The sequence below is a fragment of the Mus caroli genome, chromosome 13 (genome assembly GCF_900094665.2).
Source record: "Mus caroli chromosome 13, CAROLI_EIJ_v1.1, whole genome shotgun sequence".
NCBI lineage: Eukaryota > Metazoa > Chordata > Mammalia > Rodentia > Muridae > Mus > Mus caroli.
In genome coordinates this window covers 82,726,784-82,734,691 of record NC_034582.1, presented here as the reverse complement: position 1 = coordinate 82,734,691, position 7,908 = coordinate 82,726,784, and the positions used below count along the sequence as shown (strand labels likewise).

The 7,908-nt window shown below is 33.3% G+C and overlaps 1 protein-coding gene across 2 annotated transcripts in view; it reads right to left on the bottom strand.

Moving 5' to 3' along the window:
- Edil3 (EGF like repeats and discoidin domains 3) overlaps positions 1 to 7,908 on the bottom strand; it is a 482,678-nt gene that overhangs the window by 452,102 nt on the left and 22,668 nt on the right. The gene's annotated exons all lie outside the window — the stretch shown is intronic.

Below are 7,908 nucleotides of genomic sequence, written 5' to 3'. Positions count from 1 at the left end.
GGGAACACCAGGGCCAAGAAGTGGGAGTGGGTGGGTAGGGGAGTGTGGGGGGTATGGGTGACTTTTGGGATAGCATTGGAAATGTAAATGAAGACAATACCTAATTTAAAAACAAGGAAATAGTTTTCATATTTCCTTAAATTGGTGTTATATTTCAGGATTTCTCAGATTTTAGAAATATAATATTTCATTCAATCATTATTTTGGCAAATATATATACTTTCTATTTTGGGTATGTGTGTCACTGTGCTAGATTAAAATTCTAACATGTTTTCAATATTATAACTCCCCAAAAAACTGAGTTATACAATCATTTCTCCTTTTGATATAATATAGTCATCTTTTTAATGGATGAATCTTAAAGGATGAATTCTTAACTTCTAATGCCAACATTTGTAACATTTTACTGCCATTGTTTAAAAAGTATAACAACATGTTATGCCAAATACAGGTCCTGGGGCAACAGTGCCCCAGATATTTCTTCATCCTTGTGCTGAGAAAAAAGATGTCCAGAGGAATCTAATTAGTGGCAGAATGTCCACCTGTGCTCTCTAGTCAGGCGTGACCTGCAGCAGCTTGCTTGTTCTCCTGTAGCAGTAGGTTAAGGGGTGATTGTAAAGAAATGATCTGCTATGTATCAATTAGGTGAGCTTCTAATCTCATAGGGCAATAATCCACTCCAATATCTACTGTCTCAAAAATGTATTCTGTCTATTTTCTGAGAAGAAAAAAATCAACATTTAAGATTTCTATGTTAAAAATTGACTTATTTCAAATATACTTCAGGAATACTTGGAAAAATTAAGCTAATATATTTATATTAGATATAATAGAATTATATTTAAGCTAATTTTCACTTAAATGGATTCCTGTTCACCTTTTAGTCCTTTTCTATGACAACAAAAAGCAGACCCCAATGACAAATACAGTTAATATATGATCTCCACTTCTCTATATATATACAATATCACAGCTCACATAAAATAGTAAGTAGAAATTATTTCACAGCATGAATATGCTAATATTGAGCCAATTGTTTCACTGTATATAGTATATCAATATTATAGGTTTTATAATTATATATTAGTTACTTTTTTATTAATTTAAAAACATCATTATGTGTCAGGTACTCTTTAAAATTATCAATAATTTCTTTTATTCATGTGACATAATAGATCTACAAAGTAGATGCTAATACTGCTTTCATGCTATAAACAAGGTTTGGAAACACAGTAAAACTGACTGCTATACAGAGAAAGGCTTTGTTGTCTAACACAGATAGTCTAACTCCAAAGTTGTTGTGCTCATATGCTTTTAAGCTCTGTTCGTGATTTTAGCACTCACTATAATATGATTTTGTGTTGTTTACATATCAAGCATATGCCTAATATTTAATATTATTATAAGTTCAGTAAATTTTACAGCTCATGTCAACTTCCATGGCTAAAAATTTGTACCAAATTATATTCTTCCTAAAAATATGTTTATGTTATGTTTTTAGTGTCAAAAATATCCAAGGCCAGTTCACAGTGGTTCAAATTTTTTTTATCTGTTTGCATGGTGAGACTGAATATTGCTGGATATATCTATTGATAACATAAGTGGAAGTCCTGTTGAGGAAATATGATTTCCTAGAGTTTTGTATTACATAGATATAAAAGATTTGGGGTAAGCATATTCACACAACTGGTTTTGATCTAAACTACACACATGCACACATGATAAAATAATAGGTCTGTCACTTCATTAAATATCATGTGTGGTTTAAAATGTTATTCTTTCAGAAACACAGAATATATTACTATCCAGCCTTGCAAAGAATAGTGAGCCAGCCTGGAGAGGCTGCTTTGCCATTAACGGCAAGGCTTGCAACCAATTTCCAGAATAGTGTTGTCAGGGCATCTTTTAACTGCAGCCACACATGTTTATCTTAATCTCGCACACATAAATATTCTATAAGCAGATGTTTCCTACTTCTTCTCACGCATATTCAACCATGCACCACTCAATACAAACAGAAAGTGAACAGCTTTGTGTGGCTATAAGCTATATATATTTTTTTACTTTTGTGAGCATGTGTGTGCATATCTCTCCCTGTCTCTCTCTTTTTCTCTGTGGTGTGTGTGTGTGCGTGTGTGTGTGTGTTTGTGTACACATATAAAGGAAAGGGATCTGGATCTCTGGAGTGAGAGTTACAGGTTGTAGTGACTATATCAGTGTGATTTTGAAAGTTGAAAAAGTTGTGGTATTATATATTTCACTATATCGATTTAAATAAACAATACATATATGTGACTCTATCATTTAGCAGTGTATAACTTAAAATATTGTACTGTAGATTATAAAATATGTAGTAACATCTTCCAGTTGTAGTAATGAGCAAGTAAATAAGTACTATTCATAATTTATTTCCCTTTTTAAAATGAATTGATTTAATTAAGTCATTTAAAATATGTAACATTTAATCAAGAGAATAACTGAAATATAGTCTTAGTTAGGCTCTACTACTGTGCTATAATACCATAACCCAAAGCAAGTTTTGTGAGTGTGGGGAGGGGGTGGTATTTCACCTTATAGTTTATCCTCCAGCAGGATCTCAAAGCAGGAATTTGTAGGCAGAAACCAATAAAAAAAAAGTGCACCATAGGCTTCCCCACAGGCCAAGCCTTTGAATGCATTTTCTCAATTGAGGGTTCATTTTCCAAAATGACTCCAGCTTGCTATAAAATTAGGTGGCACAAAAGTGGAGACAGGAGTGGGAGGGAAGAATAGGGGAGTGGAAGGAGAGTGAAGGGAGGGATAAAGACAGCAGGGAAGGAATTTCGTGGTGATAAGTATGCAGTATACACATACATAAAGTTTGTAAAGAATATATCTAAATAATAATGACAACAATAACAAAGTTCTTTGCCCTTGAATAAATACAGTGATGAGAATCATAACTTTTGTTATTAACTTTAAAATCTCCTGTGTAGTCTGAGGTCACTAGGCATATTAATTGCATATGCCCCCATTTCAAGAAATCTGTACTGACACATGAACAATCTGCAGCACTGGGCAGCAGGGCTAAAACCCTACCCTCCCATATTTGTCTTTTAAATTGTCTCTTTTGTGGTAAGCAAGATGTCGGTAGGTTGGCACTTTTAGGAAACCGATCTCACCAGTACTGCAAGCACATTTTCCCTGCTCTGACTCTTCCTGAGATTTTGGGACAAGAATTCTCAGCTTCATTATTAGTTTTATGCTTTCTAACCTAAGATTCCTATACAGTATTGAGCACTTTTATGTTCTACTGTTAGTCATCTGGCAAAGCTGTATGGTTTTGTGTGAAACACATGATGTAAAGTGGTGACCTGGGATCTGAGATCCTATTATCTTCTTAGCCTGCATATCTTAGCTATCTAGCAACATTTAGAACATTTAGAACATATTAGTAACATTTAGAATTCCTAAGTAGTTAATGATTGTTAAATAATTATCTTATAAAAAGATTTTAAAACATCATTCATTTTATATTTTCTGTAACATATTAGTTACTAATGACCAACCTATACAATTGAGATTCATTCAGTGTACATTTTATTTTTTTCACATAATGTTTACATGTAAAACATTCAATTTCTTTTAAGAAATTTTATATTTCACAATCTTGGCTTACATTAACCTCATATCTTAGAGAAGTCATTAAAATCATCAGTCAGGTTATAAAAAATGAATAGTATGGGTATGTAATTCTGTATAAGAAAAAAGAAGCATGCATTCAAATCAGAGCAGATGCTTCATTTATCTCTAACAATGTTTAACACAAGGGAAGCTTAGTGTGATGCAATTATATAGACTACTTTAAAAGTTCATTTTAATAGAGTTCCAATACTGGTTTAAAAAAAAGCCCAGTTCCATACTAAAGCTAAGAAAATGAAGTGATTCTTGAGTATAAGTTATAACTCATTTCCCAACCACAAATATATCTTTTAAGCAAATTGAAAAATGATAAAAATCTTAATGTATCAATTTTGTTGTTCATTTGGATAGAGTCCCACTATAGAGCTGAAACCCTTAGCTATGCACATAAACATCATGCAAAATATTATTACTGTGGCTCTGTGTGCCAAAATAAGATGGTGTTTGGGGAGGCAAAACCAGGGTTGAGTTTGTGGTGAAGACATTCTTCTTGCAGTTAGAACACTAATTTCCCATTACTTCTATAGAATAAAATATCGAATTTAATGGCTTAAACAGTCTGAATTTATCCTGACATTCAAATCAAACATGAATAGATATTCCTAGGCTAAAGTCAGGGTGTCAGCAGGACTGCATTCCTTTTTGGAAGCCCCAGAGTAGTATCTGTATCTTTGATTACTAGGGATCTGAGGGCAGTGTTTGACCCATTCTGATTTTGTCTTCAATGCTGGCAGCAGATATTTTCATGGTGATTTCCAAGACTAGTCCGTCATCATATCCCCTTCTTTAAATCTCATATACTCCTATATCACTTAAAAGACTGTGACAACTAGGATGAAAAGGTAATTAAGGAAAGCTGTTCAGTTTGCAGAATCGTAGATTCATTACATGTATAAAGTCCTGGCTCTTCCATTTTAGCGATTAGGACATGGACATCATTGTAGGACTATTTTCTGCCTACCATCAAATAGTACCATGAAGAATTTTCTAGAAAGACACTACAATATAATTACAACAGTTATGATATCATTTATAAGGAAAAAAATAAGCTTCCTCAAGTAGTTAATTACTAAGCTAAAGGAATTTGTATTTATTCATTAAAGGTGTGGTGTCCCACGCCTTTAATCCCAGCACTCGGGAGGCAGAGGCAGGCAGATTTCTGAGTTTGAGGCCAGCCTGGTCTACAAAGTGAGTTCCAGGACAGCCAGAGCTATACAGAGAAACCCTGTCTCAAAAAAAAATTATATATATATATATATATATATATATATATATATATCTTTACCACTGTTGCTAGTCTCCCACATAAAAATTAAAATTAATAATTACTTCTTGTCTATATTGTGTAAGATGATCTTAAAAGCTAAAAAGTGATATTTTAAATGGATGAATGATTAATTCAAACATTGCCCTTAATCACTGCCTTCATAATAAATCATCAATATGCCAGGGTAATATAAAAAATTCATAGAAAGCATTTTGATAAATGTTATCTGTAATGCTAAATTTTACCTAAAATTTATACAGATGTACATATAATTAGACAATGTATTGCAACACTTTGGTAATTATTAGAGCACAAATTTTAATATATGCAGGTTTAAGAAATAGCAAACTCTTAAGATTGGGCATTATGACATGCATGCTGAGGTTACAATTTGAAATAAGTTGAGAATCCCTTGAAAACATGAAATTGTGAGAAAAGCATTTGTTATCTGTTTGATTAGTTATAAAATCTTAGCAAATATGACTGAATGTCTTCTAAATCTGTTAGAATTGATTTGGAAATAAGGGAATGTCCTACTTAATCTAAATATATGGGAAAATATTCATTGAACAACTAAAGGGCCAAAAATGGAGCAACAGGGAGATTAAGCTTAGTTTCAGCAATCAAACATAAACAGGAACTGTTCATGAGATTTGAGCAGGTGGACTCCCATTGCCATCAGTCAATTTTAGCCTCCTAATATAAAATGCTTAATTAACTGACTTAAACTTCCGCCATTGTATTTCATGATCAATAGGTGAAATAACTGACTATAAAATTTATTTCTTTTAAAATCCCTTTTGCGATTATAATTTCTATTATAAAATTTCAGTTTCACATTTTGACATTACATTTGTGTGTGTGTTATATCCATGCGTGTTAATGCTCTGGAGACATGATTCTGTACTGACCATCCCAGGTTTCCATTACTTACTTGCTGAACTATTCCTAATTGCTGACTCCTACCTGACTCCAGTGAGGTGGGATCAGCTCACAGCTATCTCACCAGAAGAGATAAGACTTAAAGAAATGAACAGACGCGGGATGAGATGGAATGCCCTGACACAAGTACAGGAAATAGGAGTGTCAATGGAAAAATACTAGGAAGATTTTATGAGGTTAAAGGCCAGGAGCTCTTCAGGTAATCTAATATAGTCTCAATACTTCATAATCCATAGAAATAAGAGAGAGAAGATAAGGACAAATCTTTTACAGATTTTTCTGTCCTCTGTTAATTCAGTCAGAACACATCCAATTTTGTTAAACACAAAGTCTGATAAATTAAAGTTCAAGATGTTTGAAGGCTGGAAATAAATTCAATGTTTCCTAAAACATTCCTAATATAAAATGAGTGCATAAATTTCATGTCTTTTGTTAGTCATTCCCAACTAGAGTAGAACAGAAGAAAATACTCCCATCACTTCTGTAGGTTGTAACCTCCCAAATTCTGATTACCTAAGTAAAAATCTCAATTCATTTAACACTGGGAGGAAGGAAGCTTAAGTCAATCTCCAGGGAGAACTTGCAACAGATAACAGAAATCCTACCACTGACTAGCATAGTGGAATGGGTCTTTTAGGTAATTTTTATTTTATTATAATAAAATATATAATACATTATAATATATATATATAATAAATTATAATAAAAATATAAAAAATAAGAGAGAATGTGCAAAAGGAAATCACCCAGGGTTGATCTTTGATCTTTGGCCTCTACATGTGCAAGCACAAAGATATATATATTCTCATATATATATATATATATATATATATATATATATATATATACTCTTCAAAAAGAGTACTGAAATTATATTGTAATTATCATAGACTTGTATTCTCAAAACATTCAAAGAAGCTTGCTGGCATATTGTCTTTTAGTCATGTACTGAACAGGTGCAAGCAACAAGCATTTGAGACAACTATATAGTTTGATCCACTTTTATAAGGTTTGATCCACTTTTCTTTTTTTTTTTTTTTTTTTTTCAGATTTTTACCAAATTATATCAGTACATAATTACAGGATGCAATTTTAAGTGGAAATTAACTGGCAATATTAAAACTGTTTGATTAACATTGTAATTTTGTTGAATTACATTAAAATGGCAATGAAATCTAATCAAGTCTAATTCAGAGCATCTAAACCTTATCTAGGAAGCACAATATACTAAGTATCCTTGAGTCACTACTATGAGAGGTTACTGGTGGGCCTGATTGAGGCATTCTTTGGTCTGAGAACTCCACATACCTTCTCCATGGTGAGTTATGTCGATCTCACCACAATACTCCTTTAGACTCACTTTGATTATCAAAAATCCAGTGTAGGAGCCCAGTGTATGGGCTTTCTCAGGCACAAGTAAAGGAATGTGACAAGTAGATACTGATTTGGCCTAAAACATTTTATGGTGTTGAGTAAAAACACTAATAGCAAGCACAAGCCTGATGACCCAAGTTCAGTTCTCAGGACCTATGTGCAATGCCTGGTGCAATGGTGAGCACCTATAACCTCAGCTTTCTTCTGCTGAGATGGTATGTATAGGCAGAAGAATAACCTGCAAAAATCATAGGCCAGCTATCCTGGAGTACAAAGACTAGCCAAGCAAACGAGAGAAACCTTGCATTGACAAGGTAAAAGGAGAGAACACATTCTCTAAAATAGTGCTCTGAGTTCTGCACACATGCCTTGGGACATGGGTACCTGTACATATAGACACTGCCCATAGAACATTTTCTCTTTTATTTTTTTTTTTAATATTTTTATTACATATTTTCCTCAATTACATTTCCAATACTATCCCAAAAGTCCCCCATAGCGCCCCCCACTTCCCTACCCACCCATTCCCATTCTTTTGGCCCTGGCATTCCCCTATATTGGGGCATATAAAGTTTGCAAGTCCAATGGGCCTCTNTTTCCANTGATGGCCGACTAGGCCATCTTTCGATACATATGCAGCTAGA